Source organism: Mesoplodon bidens (genome assembly GCF_964165515.1).
Source record: "Mesoplodon bidens genome assembly, chromosome: 6".
NCBI classification, from domain to species: domain Eukaryota; kingdom Metazoa; phylum Chordata; class Mammalia; order Artiodactyla; family Ziphiidae; genus Mesoplodon; species Mesoplodon bidens.
Genome location: NC_138162.1, coordinates 59,093,008 through 59,119,650, shown reverse-complemented (window position 1 = coordinate 59,119,650; position 26,643 = coordinate 59,093,008).

Here is a 26,643-nt window from a genome sequence, read left to right as displayed (position 1 = left end):
ATGTAGTCCTAAATCATCAAGAATGTCTCCAAAAAATATAAAGACACCCATTCCAAATTTTCACACGCTGGAGCCCCTTCTGGCTCCAGGCTCCATCAACCTTCTGTATGCCTGACTAAGCAGCTGGTGCTTCCCTCTGAGCTCCTGCCATCTCCCCTTTCATTGTTGCCTCAAGGCTCTCTGACCTTCCAATGGGATCTTTAGTTAATCTTATCAACTAATTTGCTGAGGAAAGACTCCAGGCTCTTGGCCTTCTAGGGCAGAATAACAGTGGAATTCTAGAAACAGGGCACCCACCTTTGTAGTTTATCCTGGGGCAATTATCTCTATAGTGAGAATTTTAGGGTAGACTAGAGGGAAGTCTTGACCCTTAGACCTTAGGTGGGTAGACACCACTCCCGTAATTATCCTAGAGGAGGGGAGGGGGAACAGTATGATACAGCCCAGGAAGAGGCTTGACCTTAGAGAAGACATGTCTACTATATGATCTTAGTATCTTTATAAAATAAAGATACTGGGGCTTCGCTGGTGGCACAGTGGTTGAGAATCTGCCTGCTAATGCAGGGGACATGGGTTCGAGCCCTGGTCTGGGAAGATCCCACATGCCGCGGAGCAACTAGGCCCGTGAGCCACAACTACTGAGCCTGCGCGTCTGGAGCCTGTGCTCCGCAACAAGAGAGGCCATGATAGTGAGAGGCCCGCGCACTGTGATGAAGAGTGGCCCCAGCTTGCCACAACTAGAGAAAGCCCTCACACAGAAATGAAGACCCAACACAGCAGAAATAAATTTTAAAAATAAAATAAAGATACTAACTACAGTCCAGCCCACTTCCCAGAGTTTTTGTAAGACTTTATCAAATCATTTGTGAATGAGTTTTGAGCTAAACAGGTGGATAGCTATTTTATTAAGGAGTTGCATTTAGGGGACTAGATGCCTTGTAATTTGGCCTGACTTTGGTAATTTTTACTTGCACTGTCTCACTTCTGAGTATAACAGGTGGACAAAAGGAGAAAGACTAGACTCCACTGCTATTTATCCAAGGCTAAGTTTCTAGGGCAGGGTTCTCAACCCAGGCTCTGTATTAGAATCATCTAGGGGAAGCTTATAGCCTATATTCTCTGGACTGTATCCTGAACCAACTAATTCAGAACCCAATCTCTAAGGAGGTAGGGCCCAGACATCACTACTGTTTTCATAGCTCCTCAGGTGATTCTCTGTGCACGGGGTTGAGAACCACTGCACCAGGGTGAGTCAGTAGCAGAGAGATTAATTGGAGTCTTATTCCTTCAATCGTGCAACCACGCTTGAGGGACAGAGTGACACGGTCAACTCACAAGGGGTCAGAGCACCCTTGGTTTTCTTTCGAGCCAAGTGGGTCAGCATGGGCAATCTACGTCATGACCCACTCTGGTCATTGCAATTACTTCTCAGAACTACTGAAGGTTTCATATCAAAGGTTTTAAAAATGTGATGGGGGCTTAAAGAGGGAGGGCAAGGAGGAAGAATCCTGTGGGAGAAAGAGAATATGAGGTTGAAAGAAAGAGATAAAAGTGGGAAAAAAAGAGACAAAGACAGGCAGGGGGTGGGGTGCTGAGAAGCAGCAGCAGAAAATAAAACTGCTGATAATGGCTTTCAGAATTCAGACCTGCTTTCAAACCATATGGCAGAGATATTAGCTTGCCTGTAATTACTACAACATTCTCAACTGCAGAATGACTTTCATTAAAACCCATGGATTGAGGCACTTGGAATTTGTGAATAATTTTGCTTTGAGCTCCAGCTCTATTATGCTTCTGTTTGGAGTTGATATTTTTTAGGGAGGGAGAGACTCCACTTGTTCATCAAGCAACTATTTTGGAAATAATGCTGTCAAAATCCATTTAATGAGCATCTGTGAGCACCCATCGTGTGCCAGGCTGTGTGCATGCCAGGTACCCTGTGAGGTGGTAGGGGGTTGAGATATCCCTAGAAGACTGATAAGAATACAGGCAATTACTTGTAGTAGGGTCACTTGGGTGTAACCCATCAGATATCCATTAGGCTGCTTCGGGTGGTAAAGGGAAGAAAATGGAAAATGCATTCATCCTTGACTCCAGGGGTACCAAGGAGTGTCAAGAGTTACCACCACCTAGTGAGCCATGAAAGAGGCAGAGGTGACAACTTTCCATTTCATGATGCAATCAGGTTCCAAGCAGGTTCCTGCATGGAGAATGTCATTCTCTCTCTCTAGCATGGAATGTGAGCAAAGGAACTCCCAAGTTCAGGGTCAGCACATTTAATATCTATACCTCAGCCACTTACCATTTAGCCCAGAGAGGACACATTGTTTGATGTCATCCCTGATCAGTTGGTAATGACTGCCCAGAGTACTGCTGATAAGGTTTCTGAGCTGAGGGAGGCAAAAAGTTTGGTGACTGATAGGTAATGTCTGCCATGGTGTGGCATTAAACAGTACAGTTTTCATCCCTCGCTTAGCCCAATCTCCTTTGTTCTAGTTATCTATTGCTGCACAACAAACCACTCTCAAGTTAGTGGCTTATTTTCCATATGAATCTGCAATTTGGGCAAAGCTCACGGGAGACGGCTCATATCTGATTGGCATCGCATCAGCTGGGACAGGCCATTTGAGGCCAGAAGCTCTACTTCTAGAGAAGGCCAATAGGCAGGATTGGCCTTACATGGATTACTTACATGGCTAGTAAATTGGTCCTGCCTATTGGCTGGGAGCTCAGTTGGGGCTATCTGTCAGGGGCCTCAGTTCCTTTACATGTGAGCCTCTTTAAGAGGCGGCTTGGAAAAAAAAAAAAAAAAAAAGGGACTTCCCTGGTGGCGCAGTGGTTAAGAATCTGCCTGCCAATGCAGGGGACACGGGTTCAATCCCTGGTCCAGGAAGATCCCACATGCCGCAGAGCAACTAAGCCCGTGTGCCACAACTACTGAGCCTGCGCTCTAGAGCCCGTGCTCCACAACAAGAGAAGCCACTGCAATGAGAAGCCCGCGCACCGCAACGAAGAGTAGCCCCCGCTCGCCACAATTAGAGAAAGCCCACATGGAGCAACGAAGACCCAACACAGCAAATAAATAAATAAATAAATAAATAAATAAATAAACAAACAAACAAACAAACAAACAAATGTATGTATGTATGTATGTATGTTCCTTTAAAAAAAAAAGAGAGAAAGAGGCGGCTTGGTTTCCTCACAGCATGATGGCTGGGTTCCAAGAGACAGTAAGTGGAAGCTGCTAGTATCTCATGACCTGGTCCTTGATACTGACCCAGCACTACTTCTGCCATATCTTGTTGGTCAAAACAGTCACAGAGCCTGCTCATGTTAAAAGCAGTAGAAAAAGTAGCAACGAAGCTGTGGCCAGCTTTAATCCACCAAATCGTTCTTATATTTTTGTGAAGCAAGGTGAGTCTAAGCTTCAATTGTTTGCTGAGTTTATAATAAAAGTGGGGAGGGGGGAGCTCAAGACTAACGGCTTGGGAAAAATGGTTTAGCATGTGAGACATCCTTGCAGTCAACTGTGTTCTGCTCTACTCTGATGCGTCCTTCCTGCTAAGCCTCTGTACATACATACTCAAGAACTTCAAAGGCAGAGTCCTTTGTGAAGGGAGAGCACTGCCAAGCCTTTGCCAGTCCTTCCAGGAAGTGGGGTGTCTGGGCCTGTACTTCATAATTATTTTGTTTTCTCTCTCTTACCAACTGAGGCCTCCACTTGCCACACTGTCTTCTGCCCAACACCCACTTCTTGGCGTGATTGTCCCAAAGCTTCTCTTCTTTACTTTCCCCACTCTTACAGGCTCTGTCATCAGGCATTATAAATGCTGTGATTTTCCAAATCTAACTGTATACTTCTTCGCTGCAGCGGAGAGGCTGGGCTCATACTTTCTAGAGCTGTGCATTCAGGGAGGGTTTCCTGATGACCCTGGGGATGATTCTTCTACCTTACCCAGGTAGTAGAAGCACCCTTTGGAGTTAATGAATTCTGAACAAGTTTGTGGCTCTTTTTATTTTTATTTGCTCCTGCCATGCCCATTGAGCATAAAATGGGAAGAAAGAAAGGAAAGTGAAAAGAAAAAAAAATAATAATAAAACCCTAACGTACCCACACACATCCTTCCCTAAGTTGAATGAATGTGCACAGCCAGTGTTATTGTTCTTTGCACGGTAAAAAGGTTCTTCTATTTGCCTTTGGTTAGAGAAAGCTTAATCATTTCACATAATCAGAGGATTCAGCACTTTGAGGTACTGTAAATTAGAGACACTATCAACCTGGTTTTAAAATTGGTTGTGGGTTTTCTGGGGTATATTATTTCAGCTTATCCCCAAGGCCTAGAAATTCTCCCAAGTCTCTTGGTCTGTCATATATACCACCAGACTGGTTTGATCCTAATTGCAATTAGTGATAAATACATTGTAAAATTTTTTTAAATTAAGGCTTAGAGATTTACAAACAGACTCCAAAAACAAAAGAAACTCTCACCTAACCTTTAGAAATTTAAAGCTCCTAAGATTAAAATCTACTTCTTCATAGTTGTTAGCCAAATTGAAGAATCCAGTGCACTTTCTTTTTCGGTAGCTGACTTAGTCTACACCAGTGGTCCAAACCCTTCTGATCATACCAGATGCACAAATACAGCAGAGACAAAAAGGCACTAGTGTTGGAATTAAGCTCCGGCCTTAAACTAGTGGTGTGACCTTGGCCCCTGGGAAACAGCACGTTCATAAATGTGAAAAGAAAGCCGATTTTAAACCAGATTGAATGGAGTTTGAATCCCAGTTCTGCCACTTACTGGCTTTTTTAATTTGGCCAGTTTACTTAACATCTCTTTTTCCCTCATCTATAAAATGAGGGCAACAGCACCCAATCCATCAGTTTGTTATGACAATAAAATTATACATGGAGATAACCTGGTGTATAGCAAACCCTCAGTGAACGATGGTTCCCTTCCCCTGGGCCTCTGCATTTTCAAAAAATGAGTGAGCCCATCGGAGCTACATCACCAGAGAGAAACAACCAGTGTTCACTATGACCCTGCATGGGCCCTCAGCTCATGGAGTCTGCGTGTGAGTAATTAAGGAGGAGGAGGCCATCAGAAAGATCCTCAAGACCTAACTTAGAAGAACAAGCTGAGTGCTGGGAATAAGTCAGTGGTTTCCTTGCCTTAAAAACCTTTTGCGTGATGATTATTTCCTTCTCCCCAGTATCCTCCCTCACCACACACACTCACACAAAGTGATAGGCACAATAATGACCCCCCAAAGATGCCTATGCCCTAATCCCAAGAACCTGTGTATATGTTAACTTACATGGCAAAAGGGACTTTGCAGGTGTGATTAAATTAAGGACACTGAGATGGGAAGATTATCCTGGATTATCTGGGTGGTCCCAAAATTATCATAAAGGCCCTTAAAAGTGGAAGAGGGAGACAGAAGAGAATCAGAGAGAGATGTGACCTTGGAAGAATGGTCAGAGAGATACAATATTGTTGACTTTGAAGATGGAGGAAGGGGGCCATGAGCCAAGAAATGTAGTGACCTCTAAGAACTAGAAAAAGCAAGGATTTTCTCCTAGAGCCTCAAGAAAGAATCACAGCCATGCCAACACCTTGATTTTAGCCCGGTGAGACACATTTTTGGTTTTTGACCTCCAGAACTGTAAAATAATAAATTTGTGTTCTTAAGACACTAAATTTGTTACAGCAGCCATAGAAAACTAATACTTGGGGATACTTACTACAACTACTTTGACAAAATAACCACCCCAGCCCCAGAGAACATTCTTATTAATGCCACTATCATGGGAGGATTAAAATTTTATTAATCAAAACTTAAAAGTGTGGTTTTAATATGTTCACAATGCCCTCTCCCAAGACAGAAGGTAGGTGAGTATTGAAGAAAAGTCCCTGGAAGTTCCTCAAAAGATGAATGAATCATATACCTACTGTTTGGGATGCTGTCAAAGACATTTACTAGAATTTAATCATCTCAAGTAATTATATAACAAAAGAGTCCCCAGTCAGCCAAAAAAAAAAACTCTCTCATGAGAGAGGTAAAGGGGAATTAATAACTTTTTGAAGCAGGGGGAGACAACATTTTTTCCACTAGAGATCTTGGCCTCTGTGGAGCTAAACGCAATTAGATACCAATTCCCAATTTCATTTTTAGAAACCCACAGGACATAGGTCAGGATTAAAATACTACCATAACTGTATTTTCTTTTTCATGTAAAGTTTGCTATTTTCCATTGGTAAAGTAAAGCCTGGCCTTTGGAAAATATGGAAAACACCAAATCATTTTTTAAAAATCACCCCATAAACCAAAGACAGCATTGTTCACGTTATATTTCCCCTGAACTGAGAGAAAAAGGAGAAATAACCCTGTAGTACCATTATACTTGGACCAAGCTCGCTCCCAGATTACTCAGAATTTTACTTTTGAGGAAATAAAACTGACCCTCCCAAAGAAGTAGGGTTCCACTGGCGTCAGATATACACAATTTGAATCTTGGTTTTTGGCATTCCCTATCTGTGCAACCCTGGCAAATCAGTTACTTCCAGCAGCCTCAGTTTCCTCCTCTGTAAATGAGAATCATCAGGCCTGCCTCCTGGGCTTTTGTGAGGGTTGGAGATAACATACGTAAAGCTTCTAGCACAGTGCTTAACAAAGGAAAGTGGTCAATGTTGGCCCAAAAGTAATTTTTAATGAATTTGTGAACTGGATTCTTTCGGGACTCCTAACAGCTTTGCAGCCACAGGAGCCTGAGCTACCTGTAACTAGGCTGCCTGCCAGAAAGGGACCTTTACCTCAGCATGGCCCAGAAATAATCATCTAATACCTAAAACTGGAAAAGTGGCTCTTTTTGATTTATCAGTACAACACCCTATCACAGGTACTTTCTCATTTCCTATTTGGGCAGCAGCCTGAATAAAATAGAACCCATCAAGCTAGAGAATCTGCCATCTGGATGCTTCACTCTGGTTCCCCTCTATGAATTTCCTCTGCTGGAATGCTCTCCCTCATTCCCCTCCCACTCCCTGCCCCTCGTCGCACCTTCCTTGCCATCCACTTTGGAGTTGGTCCATTTTTCTACTAATGTCTCTTTCTAATCTGCAAAGCTGGTTTTAATTTGTTTTTCTTTATCTGGAGAACAGGAATCATAGTCACCTTATCTTCATCCCTAGTGTCTAGCAGAGCAGCACTTAATAAATGTCAATAAATGTTTGCTGAGTGAGTAAATGAATCAGTTAAATAAAAGGGTGGATAAATGGAATGTGTAGATTCAGGAGTTGCCCTCAATCAACTGGAGTCTTCACCTATGGTAATGCTGGATGCTCTCTGTAACCCAAGACCCAATCCATTCTCCAGCTCATAGGAAATTCATATGTACTTTTTCCTCTCCTCACTACTGAGTTGTTCTGAGGTTAAGCCGGGGAGGTATTGACCAGTAAGATTAACCAAGACCTGGGTGTGGGAGTCTCTGGGGGAGGATTTATTACGGTTCAGGTCACCACGTGCTTTCTCATAAGAAACTAGGAAGCTTGTAGAATTCCAAGGGCACCCTTTCCACTGGACTCCAAGCGAATGGCAGCCCCTGCATCACCATGCCCTCTTTTTATACGAATAATGCCCTCTGGAGCAGTCATAGCCCAGCACTAGTTTCACCCTCTAATGTACGTTCCTTTAGGGAGAATTTTGCAATTCTCCTTGGTGCCACTGGGACAAAGCCAACCTGAAACACTTCCATTGTTACAGGAGGAAAATCTGCTTCTCCTCTCCCCTTATCCCCTCCTGGTGTCCTTCAAACCCCACACAGTGAAGCTCTGGGTAAATCTCAAACCTAGCTGAGAGATACAGATCTCCTCCTCTGTTGCCCCAGGTTCTTACTCGTCTCATTCTTGCTCTGCACCTCTGGGCTGGCCAGGTGTCTGGAATGACTAAATGTTGACAAGAGAGACCCAGATACCAGTTCCTCCTGCCAATCTCACTTTTGTCACTGTCAGCCCTGAGGGCCCCCATCTCCAGCAACACCAGGCAAACTGTCAGTGCTCAATAAATGATGCAAGAGACCAGGAGAAGCTGAGGTAAAACAAAGGCCATCAAGAGCAGGGGCACTGAAGTGACAATGCCCCCAATCACATAGCTGTGACGCAAGCTGAGCCACTGACTGGGGCAAATTCCATTAACCACTCTGAGCCTCAGTTTTCACACCTATAAACTTAGGATAATGATACCTACTCCACAGGGTCCTTGAGAGAATTAGAGTTCCTATTCATTTAAAGTGTTTTGAACAAAGCTGGGCTCCTAGTAAGCCCTTGATGATCAATAACTGTGGGCTGTTCTTTCTCACATAACTCAGTTTATCTCAGCTACTGTGGGCAGGACCAGCAAAAAGCTAAAAGTCAGAACAGTTGACCCTGGTTCATAGACTATAGCTGAACCTTGTCCTTCCTCAAGGATTTTTCTTAAAACACCAAGTCAAGAATTTCTAAAACAAATCTTTTCTCTGTGGAATGGTGGGGTGACAAGAGCTTGAGCTAAAGCCTTGAAAACGCTGGTTCCATCACTCACTAACTGGCATTTGGACCACGGGGCAATCTCAGTTTGGGGTTCCTCCTCTGGAAGATGGAGCAATCAATGATATCTACATCAGATTGCCATTGCAAAGATTAAATGAGATAACATGGAAGATATTCGGTGACAAAATGTGAGTGTTCATGATTAGTTCCTCATCCCTAAAGTTTCCATGTTACAGAAAACTGAGGTTTAGAGAGGTTAGGTACATCACTTAATCTCTATGAACGGTCATGCCTAGAAAATAGAGAGGTGGATATAAAAGGCCTCTGAGGGCCTATCCATTCTAACACATGTAAATCTCTGAGCTACAAATAACGCATGAAGTCGCCATTGTTAGAGTATCTTCCTGATGAAGACGTGTGCACTCTCTCTACTCCAACAGTGAGTGCAGAGTCTAGGGCTCAGACCAAGCCCCCAGCCTTGGGTCCATCAGCATGGGGCTTTTATCTTTTGAAGGATACTTCCAGGGAAGTCAGAGAAGCAGCATGCTGCAAACATCCTGGGGCATGTCCCTGCTCTTAGAGCAGGCCACAGCGGGGGATCCACATAAATGACTATCTGTGCCACTGAGGCCTCCCCAGTCACATGAGGATTACAGGACAGGCATGGCTGCTGGCAGAGCATTGGACAGGCACTGCCATCCACTGTGTGGATTCTCGGCAAAGGCAGAGAATTAAGTGTTCCCGATTGTTGATAAAAGGGAGCTGAAGAAAAGCCACCCCATCTCTGCCTTCAGATAACTGCTTTTCGGGGTTCCACAAAGACCCAGATCTTCTTGTCTTGCACATCTGTTAAGCACCTAATACACGTTTCTTTCTAGGGCAATTCAGGGAACACACACCATCATAAGCCACAGTATTCCAAAACTTTCCAAAACATCAGAGCTACATTTCACAACCTATATTCTCCTGAACACCGAGAGACACCCCAACTTCAATAGGTCCTACACAAGCAAGTTTGAAAATCTCTGCATCCTTGGAGATTCACACTGCACTTCATGACAGCCAAGGCACTGAGCAGTTCTGCAATTAAAAGAAAGCTACTTGGATTTTATTTAACTGACGGATGAAAAATTAACATAAGACATTATAAAAAAGATTTCTATAGAGAAACCAGTATTCTTCAGACCCAGTTTGGAAAATGCCATCCTATGACATTTGTAAATGGAGATTAAATGTCCTCCTTCACCACAAATATATTTTCACTATGTTGCAAATAGTTCTCACCATCACCATCATCTACCCACCCCCCATCTCAAACTTGTCTAGGTCTCATGTTAACTTTGGAATAAGAATATGGCCACTGCTTGTCTGTATCCCACGGGGAACTCACCCTCAAGGTCAGTGTGGCCTCTTAGCCCACTGCAGGGCCAGGCCCCCTCCACACGCCACCACCCGCGGCGGGGCGGGGTCGCTCACTGGTGCTAGGGGCAGAACAGCATTCTGACTACAGGGTTCCCACCTTTAACTGGGTGTCGGGGAGGCCGGCAGGGGAGACTCCGAGGTGATGAGTTGGATGCTCCACCCTTCCGGGAGCTCCCCGAACACCCTCTGAGGCACAATCCTGGAGCCTAGAGCAACATCCGCCACATGGTGGATGATCAGTGAATGAATGAGTCGATCGCACGTTGCAGGACATCATTCTGTTCCGTGTATGGGAGATCTTTGCCTCTGGACTGTGAACCCCAAAAGGGGAAATACAATTTCTCTTAGGTTTGTGTGTCCAGTATCCACAATGGGCCCCGCTCGGGAACTTAACCAACAAGGGGGTGACTGAGTGAATGAGGTGATGAGTGAACGACCTTAAGCTTCTTGGGCCTTCCTTCTGGGTACCAAGAAATGGGTGGAGAGCACCCAGCGCTCTCTCCATTTTCTCTTCTTCCTCCTCCACTTTCTCCTCCCCAGCCAGGTTCTTTGCTACCCAGTTTCTGTGCTGGAGGAAGGGAGGGACAGGACTGCCTTGAGACAGAAGGCAGCCCCTTTAGCCACATTTGCCTGAGAAGACTCACCGGGCTTGGGGACGAGCTCCCTTTCAGGCACCGGAGAGATTGTTCACAGTGCATTGCCAGAGGCCGCTCTGGAAAACTGGACATCCAGGGGCAGCAGAAGAGAGGGGAAGGGGGAGGGGGAAAGGAGAGAGGGAAGTCAGGGGGAGGGGGAGGGGGGAGATGGGGAGTTGGGGAGCAGCAGGGGAGGGAGCCCCCTCCGAGTCACTGGCAGCCGCCACAAGCATTTCTCCCTTCACGTCAGGCTTCTGGTCCCGCCTCTTCACGTGTACAGATAGGCCCTGGAAGGATGCCTGCATCCTGAAGACATTTAGTTAAGATCTTTTCCCATCTGCCTATTGCTCATAGTAGGCAGCCTCTTACTGGAAACAGGTATAGAGTGTGGGGAGGAGCAGGAAAGTGGGCTCTCAGGGGGTGCCGTTGTGGGACACTCAGGTCCTGCCGTTCTGGGGCACCATCTCCAACAAGGAGCTGACGAGTGGCGCTCACTCTGAACCCTTTACAGCTGGGGATTTTTTTTTTTTAACACACAATTTTGCAGCTAAGGACTTAAAATTTGCTGCTTCGACAATTTGCAAGTGACCCCAATAGACCACTGGGGAGCAGAGCCATTGGTTATTTCGCCTGAGTGTGAATTTCAATGTCCACACGTCCAGGCTGGCGTGGAGGAAGGCGTCCTAACTGGGATGGGCCTAGGTGTCACCTAAACCTCAACAGTTTTGTGGCTCTCTTAATACAAATGTGTAGGAACCTTTCACCCTCCCTGGAGGGTAGCTGTTGTTACCCCAGTTGTATAGATAAGGAAATGATAGGCATACGTGATTCGGGGAATTGGGGATATAACCATCTCAGGAATATCCCCACTATACCATGGTCCTGGATCTAAACCCCAGTGCCCCATTCCTCAGCTCATCTTTCCCTCTCCCCCCGCCAGCCCCCAACTCTCCCAAACTTCTTTCTCCTTCATCTGTTCTCAGCTCTTAAAAGTTCCAAAGGACATGGGGTACAATGAGAAGGGGGACGGGGAAGAAGCAGAGTTCTGGGTGTCTCTTTTCATCTGCTTGTCTGCTTCCTCTGCTTTGTTTGTCTCCCTGACATCAGCCATCCTTTAATATCTAGACAAAATGAGCTCCAACCCCCATTCTACAACCAGGGAGAAATAAAAGCTCCCCTCAAGATTTCTTCAACTTCTTAGAGGTGTACCTTTTCCTAGTCACCTGTATCTCATACCTTGTTTTTACTGACTTTGTCAATCAGGGTCATTTAGGTTTTTATTGTTTTGCTTTGTTTTTTATCTTCTTCTTCGTATTGACCCAGACAAAGAACTCAGCCCCTTACCTCTTGATATCCTTCCCAATCTCACACATAAGCAAGATGTCTGGACTATATTTTTTGCTGGAGGACTGGGAATGATAAGGAGTTTCTACACAGTACCACACAGGCTGTAATGGAAGAGTATTAGTCACAACTGTTCATAACCAGCCCTGCCACTCATCCTCTCCGTCCCTCTTCCTCCTCTCTCTCTTTGCTACCCACCCCTGCCACCAACAGATTCAGTTTTATTATTTACACAAAGCCTTTAGTTGTGTCTTGGTTGCCTTCTTCCCCCAGGTGATTTATCAAGGAATTTCCCTAAAATAAGGTTCTTTCCCTAAGGAACTCTGGTATCTGCTAGAAGAGCAGTGATTTTTCTCAGCCCAACTACCATCCTACTTATTCATTAGTCTATTTAACAAATATTTATTGAGTGTCTACTGGGTGACAGAGTCTGGGGATAAAGGAGTAAGCAACAAGGCAAAAATCCCTGTCCTCACCGAGCTTACATGCTAAGGGAACTCTGCAAAACTTCATTTGGGAAATAAAAAGGTTTCAACACAGTAAAAGCTTGAAAGTTGTTGTCTTAAGATATCTAAGAAAACATTTAGAGTCGCCCATAATGGGTTGCTGCTCTTCCTATTTATTCCTTTGAAATGGAAGGGCGGGGGATGGAAGGAGGAACTGGCTTCTGTTTTTTGGAATCCAGTTTCCTTTTTTGCTTTCCTCCTCTTTTTTTTTTTTTTTTTAATTTTTTGCTTTATAACAAATTTAATCAGTTATACATATACATATGTTTCCATATCCCCTCCCTTTTACGTCTCCCTCCCACCCTCCCTATCCCACCCCTCCAGGCGGTCACAAAGCACCGAGCTGATCTCCCTGTGCTATGCGGCTGCTTCCCACTATCTATCTACCTTACGTTTGGTACTGTATATATGTCCATGCCGCTCTTTCACTTTGTCATAGCTTACCCTTCCCCCTCCCCATATCCTCAAGTCCATTCTCTAGTAGGTCTGTGTCTTTATTCCTGTCTTACCCCTATGTTCTTCATGACATTTTTTTCCTTAAATTCCATATATATGTGAAAGGACCGTTTCCTCCTCTGTTCTAAGCTGTGCTAGCCACCTCCTATTTCCTGCTTAACCCTATCTGAAATACACAAGACTGCACTACCCCCCTCCCACACTCCTGCTTTCAAGGTTATTATTTCCAAGGGATCCTTCCCATTGAGCCCTGTTGCCCACTCATCCCCCTTACCAGTCTCTCTTCTCTCACCGAAATTAATTCTCTTGCCCTATTTTGAAGATGTTATCTGTGCTGCTGGGATGTGCTGCTCTGTAGATCATTAAACTGTCCCCCAGATAATTTACAGATCCCTCCAATGATGCATGTCTGACTGTAGATGTCACCAACAGATGTCTGGGGAGTTACATTCTAGCCAGAATATGCTCTCCTGCAGTTTTAAGAGTTAGACAGTGCATCTTTATTTTTCCTCTCCTCCGGAGCTAGTGGGTGTTACCAGATACATACTGCTGTTTCTTTTAGGGGATTTCCTTTTCAATTTCGCCAGCCCATACCCAACAGATCATCTTTGAAAAGTCACTTTACAACTGACTGAGATTATCTGGACACAGAAGGCCTCTCTCACAGCACTACTAGGTGCAACAGACACAGGACATTAGATGTGTTTCTACGAGGGCTTATATTCCTGAAGCATCCCACGAAAGAAAAGCTCCTGCAAGAGACTGGTGCAGATGTCACATATGAAAGGAAAGCATCTAACAACATGAACTACCCAAATGATTTTACACTATTTTATTACTTATTTGGACTCCATCTTGTTAAAAAAAATTGAAGAGGCTTATCGAATGCATCTAATATGTAAAAACCAACAAAAAACAATAAGGAAATTCAGTTGAAAAAATATGGAAAGAAAAATTAAAATATCCTTTTGCAAGAATAGTATAAATTTGCCTGTTATGAGAGCCTTTCTAGTTCTTGAAGGCACTCACTAGATTTGGCTATGAGCTTCCTAATGGCCAAAGCAAAGAGCAAAATCATAGCTTCAGATGCCACCCACCTGGAGCGGGGAAGGAGGTCCTATTAGTGCACATTTATTTTTTCAGAATGACTTGGGGCTGCTTTGTACTTTTAGTGTGTGGGGTCAGGAAGGCTAAATATCCCACAGTGCATAACACAGTCCTACACAGCAGAACTGTCCCATCCAAAATGCCAACTGCACACTTTGAGAATGGCTGACTTGTGTGATTCATCATGTCCAAAAGTCAAAAACTCAAACTAGTAGTTCAAGAGAAGCACTGGCATTGAGACCATAAAACAATGTCCTTCTGAGACCTTCTAAAAGGGACTCAGTGGTGTAGCAAACAACATCAAGACCCTCTAACAGATATAAGGAGATACCTATAACCATTCCTAACATCATCCAGAGAGAATTGCTGTTGAGGGGTTTCATGGTTTCACCTATCCCTTAGAGGGGAAGTTCAGCCTGACAAGTTGATCTTGCTCAGGCTCCCCAGTTTCAATTCCATCCCACGAAGGTGACATGAGTACCAGGTACTGTTCTAGACACTGCCCTGGTACCCTGAGGGTTATAAAACTGAATAAAACCCCATCCCTCTTGATGCAGCAAAAGCAGTTTTAAGAGGGAAGTTTATAGCAATACAGTCCTACCTCAAGAAACAAGAAAAATCTCAAACAATCTAACCTCACACCTAAAGGAACTAGAGAAGGAAGAACAAACAAAACCCAAAGTTAGTAGAAGGAAAGAAATCATAAAGATCAGAGCAGAAATAAATGAAATAGAAACAAAGAAAATAGCAAAGATCAATAAAACTAAAAGCTGGTTCTTTGAGACGATAAGCAAAATTGATAAACCTTTATCCAGACTCATCAAGAAAAAGAGGGAGAGGACTCAATAAAATTAGAAATGAAAAAGGAGAAGTTACAACTGACAATGCAGAAATACAAAGCATCATAAGAGACTACTACAAGCAACTCTAGGCCAATAAAATGGACAACCTGGAAGAAATGGATAAATTCTTAGAAAGGTATAACCTTCCAAGACTGAACCATGAAGAAATAGAAAATATGAACAGACCAATCACAAGTAATGAAATTGAAACTTGATTAAAACTCCTCCAACAAACAAAAGTCCAGGACCAAATGGCTTCACAGGTGAATTCTATCAAGCATTTAGAGAAGAGCTAACAGCCATCCTTCTGAAACTCTTCCAAAATATAGCAGAGGAAGGAACACTCCCAAACTCATTCTGGTAACTCGGGCCACCATCACCCTGACACCACATCCAGACAAAGATACTACAAAAAGATAAAATTAAAGACCAGTATCAGTGGTGAATATAGATGCAAAAGTCCTCAAACCACTAGCAAACAGAATCCAACAATACATTAAAAGGATCATACACCATGATCAAGTGGGATTTATCCCAGGGATGCAAGGATTCTCCATATTAACAAAGTGATGAATAAAAACCATATGATCATCTCAATAGATACACAAAAAGCTTTTGACAAAATTCAACACCCATTTATGATAAAAACTCTCCAGAAAGTGGGCATAGAGAGAACCTACCTCAACATAATAGAGGCCATCTATGACAAACCCACAGCAAACATCATTCTCAATGGTGAAAAACTGAAAGCATTTCCTCTAAGATCAGGAACAAGACAAAGATGTCCACTCTCACCACTATTATTCAACATATTTGGGAAGTCCTAGCCACGGCAATCAGAAGAAAAAGAGGCAAAAGGAATACAAATTGGAAAAGAAGAAGTAAAACTGTCACTGTTTACAGATGACATGATACTATACATAGAGAATCCTAAAGATGCCACCAGAAAACTACTAGAGCTAATCAATGAATTTGGTAAAGTTTCAGTATACAAAATTAATGCACAGAAACCTTTTTCATTCCCATACACTAACAATGAAAGATCAGAAAGAGAAATTAAGGAAACAATCCCATTCACCATTGCAACAAAAAGAATAAAATACCTAGGAATAAACCTACCTAAGGAGGTAAAAGACCTGTACTCAGAAAACTATAAGACACTGATGAAAGAAATCAAATATGACACAACCAGATGGAGAGATATACCATGTTCTTAGATTGGAAGAATCAATATTGTGAAAATGACTATACTACCCAAAGCAATCTACAGATTCAATGCAATCCCTATCAAATTACCAATGGCATTTTTTACAAAACTAGAAAAAATCTTAAAATTTGTATGGAGACACAAAACACCCTGAATAGCAATCTTGAGGGAAAAAAACAGAGCTGGAGGAATCAGACTCCCTGGCTTCAGGCTATACTACAAAGCTACAGTAATCAAGAGAGTATGGTACGGGCACAAAAACAGACATATAGATCAATGGAACAGGATAGAAAGCCCAGAAATAAACCCACACACCTATGGTCAACTAATCTATGACAAAGGAGGCATGGATATACAATGGAGAAAAGACAGTCTCTTCAATAAGTGGTGCTGGGAAAACTGGACAGCTACATGTAAAAGAATGAAATTAGAACACTCCCTAACACCATATACAAAAATAAACTCAAAATGGATTCAAGACCTAAATGTAAGACCGGACACTATAAAACTCTTAGAGGAAAACATAGGAAGAACACTCTTTGACATAAATCACAGCAAGATCTTTTTTGATCCACCTCCTAGAGTAATGGAAATAAAAACAAAAATAAACAAATGGGACCTAATGAGACTTAAAAGCTTTTGCACAGCAAAGGAAACTACAAACAAGACGAAAAGACAACCCTCAGAATGGGAGAAAATATTTGCAAACGAATCAACAGACAAAGGATTAATCTCCAAAATATATAAACAGCTCATGCAGCTCAATATTAGAAAAAAAACAACCCAATCCAAAAATGGGCAGAAGACCTAAATAGGCATTTCTCCAAAGAAGACATACAGATGGCCAAGAAGCACATGAAAAGCTGCTCAACATCACTAATTATTAAAGAAATGTAAATCAAAACTACAGTGAGGTATCACCTCACACCAATTAGAACGGGCATCATCCAAAAATCTACAAACAACAAATGCTGGAGAGGGTGTGGAGAAAAGGACCCCTCTTGCACTGTTGGTGGGAATGTAAATTGATACAGCCACTATGGAGAACAGTATGGAGGTTCCTTAAAAAAACTAAAAATAGAATTAGCGTATGATCCAGCAATCCCATTACTGGGCATATACCCAGAGAAAACCATAATTCAAAAAGACACATGCACCCTGATGTTCATTGCAGCACTATTTACAATAGCCAGGTCATGGAAGCAACCTATGTGTCCATCGACAGACGAATGGATAAAGAAGATGTGGTACATATGTACAATGGAATATTACTCAGCCATAAAAAGGAACCAAATTGGGTCATTTGTAGAGACGTGGGTATATCTAGAGACTGTCATACAGAGTGAAGTAAGTCAGAAAGAGAAAAACAAATATTGTATATTAATGCATATATGTGGAATCTAGAAAAATGATACGGATGAACCAGTTTTCAAGGCAGAAATAGAGACACAGATGTAGAGAACAAACGTACGGACACCAAAGGGGGAAATTGGGGGCGGGGGTGATGGTGGTGGGATGAATTGGGAGATTGGGATTGACATATGTACACTAATATGTATAAAATAGATAACTAATAAGAACCTGCTGTATAAAAAATAAAGGAAAAAAAAAAGACCCCATCCCTCTCTCCAGCAGCTAATCTGCTAACATCCCTTTGAAAGCAAGTCAGGAAATTGATCAAATAAAACCCCAAACTGTCTCATTTATCTCTCCTATAAACATATCAACCAGTCTTTGAAATAAATCAATAGATTGATTAGGCAACTCAAAACAATGAAAAGAAGAAAAACTATGGCAGCAACCTCTGAGAAGCCCCACATTAATGACACCTATTGTTCTGGTCAGGGTGCTTGGTTGCAAGCTCTAGAAATCTTCTGGCTCCCTTCAGCAGAAAAGAAATTTGTTGGAAGATTATCAGGGCTCATGGAATGCGTAGGAAGCCAGAGCCAACAGAAACAGCAGTAGGAAACTTGCCATGGAGCCCAGTAGTGATGCCCTGGGCACGGCACAGCTACGGTAGATGAAGATGAAGAGCGCTCAGTGTTTGCCACTCGATCCTGATCCAAAATCCCAGGCTGAGATCTGACTGGCCAAGCCTAGGTCACACGCCCACACCCTGCCAGGGGGCAGGAGGAAGAGGATCCACCCTCAGTGACTTCTACAGAGGGAGGCAAGCTGTGTGTTCAGACACTATCACACACAATAGAGGATGTGGACAGCTGAAACATGACACTTGTCCCCAACATCTACTGATTTATGTCTCCACTCATTCAATCAACAGATGTGTACCAGACACTGTTCTGAGCACCGAGGAGAACAGTGAGAGTGGGGAAACCAAAGTTTCTGCTTTCCTGAAGCTTATATTCTAATGTATCGGTGGGTGGTGGGGTAGATAATGAACAGATTAATAAAGATACCAGTTGTTAAGGACTCTGGATATAACAAAAACAGGGGAATGGGGATTGGGAGTGCTGGGGACTGCTAGTCCATATAGACTGGATGGAGGGGGTTCACACGAGTATCTGGGGGAAGAGCATTTCCAGTCAAAGGGATAGCAAGCGTAAAAAGGATAGCAAGTGTGTCTGAGGACCAGCAAGGGGGCCTGTGTCTGGAATGGAGGAGGATGAGCCAAGTGGATGGTGAAACTAGAGAAGAGGTGAGGGGGTGAGATGATGCAGGGTGCTCTAGGCCACATTGGGGAGGTGGGCTTTAATCCTAAGTGAGCTAAGAAGCCCTTCAAGGGTTTAATCAGAAGAGTGGCTTGATGCAACTCATGTTTTAACAGTATACCTCAGTCTGCTGGGTTAAGAATCAACTTTTGAGGTGCAAGGGGGGAGGCCAGTGTTACTCTCAGGTCCCTCTCCTGACTGCTACACTATGGCTGTGGAGTGGAGAGTTTACGAGCAAAGGGGACCCTGGAAAGGGTCTAATCTAAACTGTGATGAAGCCTAGGAATGTGAAGGGCCCACTGCATTTTACTGTCAGGGCTGAGGGGGAACCAGGCCTCTTGACTTGGCCCTGGGCTATTTTCACTAAGCCACATGACAATAGAGGAGACTTGGTCCCTCCTGGTTGCCTAAGGATGATGGAGCATGGCTTACATGTTGGGGTTGAAGAGACTCTGCCCTTCTCGGGCCTCTCCCGCACACTGTGAAAAGAATGGAAGCTTGATTGGCAGCACTAGATATATCAGTACCTTTTCCTGCCCCAGATACTATCCACGTGAAAGAGTCAGCCTTTATGCAGCTATGTATTGTGACACGTGACATTCTTCCTCAACCTTCACCCCAGCCAGACGCTGGATGATAGGTTTGGGGTAGACTCTTGATCCAAGATGTGGAATCTGAAGGCTGGCCAGGCAGCTGAGATGATGCAGCCTGGCACAAAAAAGATAGGAATGGCCAATCAGATTCCCTTTCTAGAATATGAACTAAGAAATACCGATAAAAAGAGATTCTCAGCAGTGGGATCTGCAATTAAAAGTAAATATAGACATATAGTTGGGTTAAGGCTTATGGCAAACAAGTGATGAAGGAGCAGACCTGCAGAGAAAAGCACAGAGGCCATGAGTATCATGGTAGCCATAGGAGTCACAGGGAGTGGCTGGATCATACTAATGCCAGAGCACTCACCAGGAGAATCTCAAACTGTCTCTGCTCAAACTCCCAGAGTCACCTTGCCCTGAGACCAACGGTTCTGCTTTGTGTGAAAACGGGTATATGTGCAGCGGCATCTGCTTCTAAATGTTCAGGCCTTAGAAGTATCCACCGCTGCTTAGCCAGTTTCCACACAAGAAGAACACACCTAAGATAACACCACACATGCCCCTTCTTAAACCACCCCTCCACATAAGTGAGATCATACAGTATTTTTCTTTCTCTGACTGTCTTATTTCACTTAGTATAATACCCTCTAGATTCATCCATGTTGTTCCAAATGGCAAGGTTTTGTTCTTTTTTATGGCTGAGCAATATTCCATTGTATATAGTATATGCTACGTCTGTTTTATTCATTTATCTGTTGACACACACTTAGGTTGCTTCCACATCTTGGCTCTTGTAAATAATGCTACAATGAACATAGGGGTGCATATATCTTTTCAAACTAGCATTTTCATTTTCTTCAGAAAAATACCCAGAAGTGGTATTGCCATATCATCTGGTAGTTCTACTTTTAATTTTTTGAAGGCCCTCCATACTGTTTTCCATAGTGGCTGCACCAATTTACGTTCCCACTACAGTGCACCAGCGTTCCCTTTTCTCCACATCCTTGCCAACACTCGTTATTTCTTATCTTTTTGATAATAGCCTTTTGGATAGGTGTGAGGTGATATCTCATTGTGGTTTTGATTTGCAGTTCCCTGATGATTAGTGATGTTGAGCATCTTATCACATGTCTGTTGGCCTCTGGATGTCTTCTTTGGAAAATGTCTCTTCAGATCCTCTGTCCATTTTTTAATTGGGTTTTTTTTTTGATGTTGAGTTATATCAGTTTTTGTGTATTTTTAATATTAACCCCTTATCAGATATATCATTTGCAGATATCTTCTCCCATTCAGTAGGCGGCCTTTTTGTTGATAACTTCCTTCACTGTACAAAAGTTTTTTCATTTGATGTAGTCCCATTTGTTTGTTTTTGCATTTGTTTCACTTGCCTAAGGAGACATAACCAAAAAGTATATTGCTAAAATGTATTTCAAAGAGTGTTCTGCCTATGTCTTCTTCTAGTAGTTAAATGTAAGACCTGAAACCATAAAAGTCTTTAATCCATTTTATTTTTGTGTATGGTGTGGGAAAGTCCGGTTTCTTCTGCATGTATCTCTCCAGTTTTCCCAGCACCACTTACTGGAGGCTGGACAGTAGTTGTAATTTTGGTGTGTCTGTGGGAGGAGGTGAGCTCAGGGTCTTCCTACTTCACTACCTTGATCCCCCTCCAAGGCTGCCTTTAAAAAAAACTAATGTTGATTGTGTAGGTCCATCAGGAACTCATTGATCCATTTCTAACCAAGATGTCTGGACAACCCTCCTGCCAGACTAGAATTAAATGCTGAGAGGAGTTCTATAGTTTTACTGTCTTGTTTAAGGTATAATTAGAAAGATAAGATCACATTTTAGGAGACAGAAAAATCTTTCCTCGGATTACTGAACTGATCATTTCATCCCCACCATAAAAATAAATCTTCCTTCCAATGGCTTGTGGGGCTGGTCACAAGTCCTGGCCCCAGGGACTCGCTCTCATGGCATTAATGATTTTGATCTTTCAAGCTGAGTATTTATAAAAATTTTCCAGTAGAACCATTCTACTCAGAATTCAAAATTCTGAGATTCAGCTTACTGAACTGTCCCATCCTTAAAATCTTCACCTGTGCGCACCTGCCGACTAAATGAAGCATCAGGGTCTGGCAGGAAAGGTAGGCTGCCGCCACTGGCAGAGGTATTGTCTTACTTTGGATTTCCAAGAAGCAGAGTCTGAGATGGGGATTCTTGAAAAGGTGATTTATTGCAGGAGTGCGCTCAGGAGAAAAAGAGCAAGAGAATCAGAAAATTAACCAAGGATGTGGCTTAGATAGCTTCGGTGTGGTCCCATAGTGAGTTCTGCGACATAAATTGTACCACAAAGTTGATCTTATCTTCAGGCAAGGGGCACCTTATACCCCTTGTCAATCATCAGCCTCTGGTGGGAGGCGGGAAGTGCATAACCTCCAGATGGAGACAGCCCCCATGTGACCAAGGGCCACTCTCTGAAGAAGGCAGCAGCTGTCAGCTGCTAGTAGCCACTAGAGTGCTGGAGAACAGGGTGTGTCGGCCTGGTGGGGAAGGTCTGGGTCCCACAGCATCCTCTAGAAGCAGCAAGAAAGATGGGTAGCAAATTCCCAAGGCATTCTGTTTCCTTTCAGGACAGAAGACACTTTTGGGCACCTGAGAAGTTGTCCTGAATGACTGTATAAGAATCAGCTGTCACCACTATTACCAAAGAGAAGAAATCTCCAGTACTAGAGCTACAACAGATTTTAGATTTATGGTTTCGATTTTGTCTTTGTTTTCATTTTAAACCTGGGACCCTATAGCTGAATTGCGGTCTTCCTCAAAAAAAGACATATCCATGTCCTAAACCCCAGAAGCCGTAAATGTAAACTTATTTGAAAAAAAAAAAAAGGTGGCGGGGGGGAGTCTTTGCAAATATAATTAAGGATCTCAAGATGAGTCCGGCTCTAAATCCAATGACAAGTGTCCTTATAAGAGACAGAAGAGAAAACAAAGACACAAAAGATGTGAAGATGAAGACAGAGATTAGAGTTATGCAATCAACAGCCAAGGAATGTCTAGATAGAGCCACCAGAAGCTAGAAGAGGCAGGGAATGGAATCTTGTTCCCTAGAGCCTTTGGAGGGAGTGCAGCCCTACCAATACCTTGATTTTGGACTTCTGGCCTCCAGAACTGCAAAGGAATGAATTGCGGTTGTCTTAAGCCACCCAGTTTATGGTAGTTTATTACGACAGCCTCAGGAAATGAATACAGTCCTCTCCTGGTCTGCCTGGCATTTTCCCAGTTAATTAACTACTCAGAGCCTCAGCTTTCTAATACGTAAAAAAGGGTAAATAATCTCATAGTTTTGTCGTGTGAGTTAAGATATCGGGGGGCGGGGGAGAAAAGCACATGGACAGTCAAGATTTGACACATAACAGATGTTCAATAAATCTTACTTGCCTATCTCTCTTCTCCTACCTAGAGTGGCCCTAAACGAAGCTTTATGAAGTAGGCTCTCACTCTGCCTTTCCTTTGTGGCAATCCTGACACCATGAGCACAGCACCTCTCCTCTCTCAGATGGATGGTGGGGCTTTGCCACCAAAGATCACAATAATGCCAAACAAAGTTTTTAATAAAACGTAACTTCAACGACAGCCTTTGACTGATTTATACTTCTTGTCTTAAGGAAACTATATATTTTTTACACTTTTTATCGAAGTATCAAATATATTCAAGTATATACATATTATTAGTAGAAAGCTTGATGAATTTCCACAAATTGAACACAATGTCGCAACCAGCAACCAGATCAAGAAGCCGAACATTACAAGCCCCCCAGAAACTCCTCTTGTGCTCCTTCCCAATCACTAGTCCCCCGCAAGGTAAACCATGATGCTGATTAACTTTGCCTGCTTTTGAACTTTATGTAAATGGAATCATAAAACATGTATTCTTTTGTGCATGTCTTCTTTTGTGCCACATCATGTTGATGAGTCACCCATTTTATTACCTGCAATCATAGATTGTCCATTATCATTGCTGTATAACATTCCATTTGGGGAATATACCATAGTTGTTGAATATTTGGGTTGTTGCCAATTTTTGGCTATTACAAATAGTGCTGCTGTAAACATTCTAGGTTATATCTTTTGGCAAACATACATATAGATTAATCTGGGAAAACTGACCTCCTTACAGTATTTCCAGAACATAAACATGGTACATCCCTCCTTTTATTTAGGTGTTTTAAAAATATCTCTCAACAATGTTTCCCATCAATAGTTTTCTTTGAAGTCTGGCACATCTTTCCTTAGGTTTATTCTTAGGTGTTTTGCATTTTTGATGCTATTGTAAATGGTATTGGCACTCTGTGGGATTTTTAAGGAGATGGAAAATTTTAATCGTCTGAGCTTTACTGCCACTCTAGACAAGGAGTATAAGATTTCCTTTTATTAAAATTGTAGAAGGAGGAAAATTATGTAAATATTCCAAATTGTTAAAGCTGACAAAAGGGAAAACAAATAGGGCCAGAGGCTGCAAGTAGCCCATTACAGTGTCAATGACAAATTCCAGTTTTCACCTCCAACAGTATCTAATAAGCTCTAAGAAACCCTTTCCCAGAAAAGTACCCAAAAGAAACAACTTGAAATTTCATGGTTTGTGTAAAATAAATGAATTCTTTTGATCTTTGGCCAAAGTTTACTGCTTTTTCTGATTTCAGAAATTTGAAAAGGGAGACAAAATCCAACATTTATATACTCTATTATGTGTCAAGTGCATTTACATAATTATCTCTTTTAATTCTCATGATAAACCCATATGCTGTTAGCATTTACTCAGTTTTACAGTTGAGGAATCTGAAATGCAGAGAGATTAATACCCCAAATCACACTCCATCGGTGATAGAAATGCAAATCCAGGCCTGACAGATGCCAAAGGTAATTTCCCCCTCCTTTAAAAGTAACATTAATTAGTATCTTTCCAACTATTAAAATTAAGGGCATGTTCACTACAGAAATTTTGAAAAATACAGAAAAGTATGGACAAGTGGTTTTTATAAATATATATTTCAGTTAATATCACTTCATGGTAACTACCTCAGTACTTTACATATACGTCTACCACATCATTCTAGTGTCTGCATAGTTTTGTATCAGTTAAATCCAACATAGTTTTTAACCAAATATCTTTTACGTTGGATACCTAGATTATTTCTGTTTTCCATAGAACTGATAACTGCAACGAACTACTTAGGCATCTGTATCATTACAACTTTGCACACACTTATGATTTCTCCTTTATGATAAATTCCTCAATGTATTCTTCTGGGTTAAAGGGATAGAGGAGACCTGTGAAGGCTCTTTAATACACATGGCCAAGTCCTCCCCCGCCCCCAGTGCCCCACGCCCCTGAGACGGGTCAATGTTCCCACTCCCCTCTGCCTGGGAGAGTGCCACTGCTGTGTCTTTGCCTGTGTTGGGTATTATCACTTAGAAAAATACTAACCAATTGGATAGGTTAAAAATCATGTTATATAAATTTATATTTCTTTAAATAATAGTGACGTTGAGCATTTACTTATAGGTCACGTGCATTTCCCCTTTTGGAAGCCAGTGTTTCTCAAAGGATGGTCTCTGGATTACCTGCACTAGAATGCCTGGGTACACACTGTATAGGCTGATTCCTGAGTTCCAACCCAGACTTACTCAGACGCCAGGGCGGTGGCCCGAGAGGGGAATCTGATTCTGTTAGCGCTCTGCTGGCAATTTATATGCTTCTAGACTTTGGTAGGCATCACCCTCCTCTATCCTGCCTCTGCATCCCTGGAAGCCGCAAACAAATAGCCAGCCCTTGATTCCATGACATGTCAAAACCAGCAGTAATCCTCACAGGAAACTCTTGCTCATTTACATCATGCCAAATGCACTTTCAGGTACATTAATAGCTGCAGAGAGAACAGTTGAATGTAATTGTTCAAACCTGGCCATGTGAATAAGCTTACAACACATTTTTTGGTGGCACAGGGAAGGCGGCCCCTGCGAACTCAGCCTCTGTGCCCAGCAGGATACTAACTAGATGGCAAAAGAAAAGATCTTAAAAGCAGAAGATACAATTTTTCTTTTGAAGTGTTCAAAAACAATCTGTAAAAGCCGCGAAACAAAGGCTACATCTAGAGAACCAAGCAAAATAACATGCTATCCAGTGCTGGCCTTCAAGGGTAGAGGGGAAGTACAGTGGGGTGGGTTCCTCAGCCTCTCTGAACTCATGGCCCTCCACCGACTCTGGTCTCATCAAATAGAGACAAAAGGATTGTTTTTCCTGAGGATGGCATGTGTATGTTTACAGGCATTTGGTTTCCGTTTTACATGCCTTACAGAGAGTTTTAGGGACATTACATCTACAGTGGCATTATTTGGGAGCCAGCTTTTTAAAATTATGCCTTTGCAATTCAAACAAGCAAAATTTAATTTCATTAGCAGTTTTAAAATGTTATAGTACAAGGAGTACCTATGTTTTTTTTTTTTTTTATTACCAGCAGGCCAAAAGACCCAGACCATAGGCCAGGGCTAGTAGGATGGGCAGAAAATGACATACCACTTTCCAAGATGGTATGCCGTGTAGAAACCTCTTCTCAAAGGAACGAACTAAAAATGTTCTCTTCCTCGACAGGGAGAGAAGACAGTTTTATTACTGCCAGCCATCATGTACTGAGCCCCTGACCCCTGCAGGTGCTATGTGCTTTTCATGCACTCCCTCCTTTAACCTCGTGACACTGACCCGAGGTGGCTGTTCATGTCTCCGTGTGGGTTAGGAACAAGTGTGGTTGGCACCCAAGCCACGATGACTTCACCAAATGAAGAGCTGTTTCCCTCATATGCAACACGTGCAGAGAAAGTGCCTTTGACAGAGTTGGCGCTCCATGGATGATTAGGGGTGAATGAATGAACAAAGGAGAAGACCACAGCAGGCACTGACCTGTGGTCTACTGACGCCCAACGCCTCCTCCTGTTACATCATGCTGCCACTCTTAAGGCTTGGAGCCAGCACAGTTGCCTTTCCTGGCCAGAACCTGTGTGCTGGCTTGGCCCCAGAATGGAAATATTAGGACGGTAGATTCATAGAAGCACTCAAAAATTCAGAATTTAATCACAGCAGCGCCGCCCCCCCCCCCCACCGCCACACACACACTCACTGGTGCCATCACACCGTGGTCATAAATCAGGGCTGGGACACCCACTTCTTGAGCACTCAGTTGAGCTCTGCCGGGAAGGAGGGCAAACAGTGCCCCCTCCACCCTGCACCCAACCCCGACATGAACCCCACCACTTTCCCAGTCCAGCAGAACTGCACT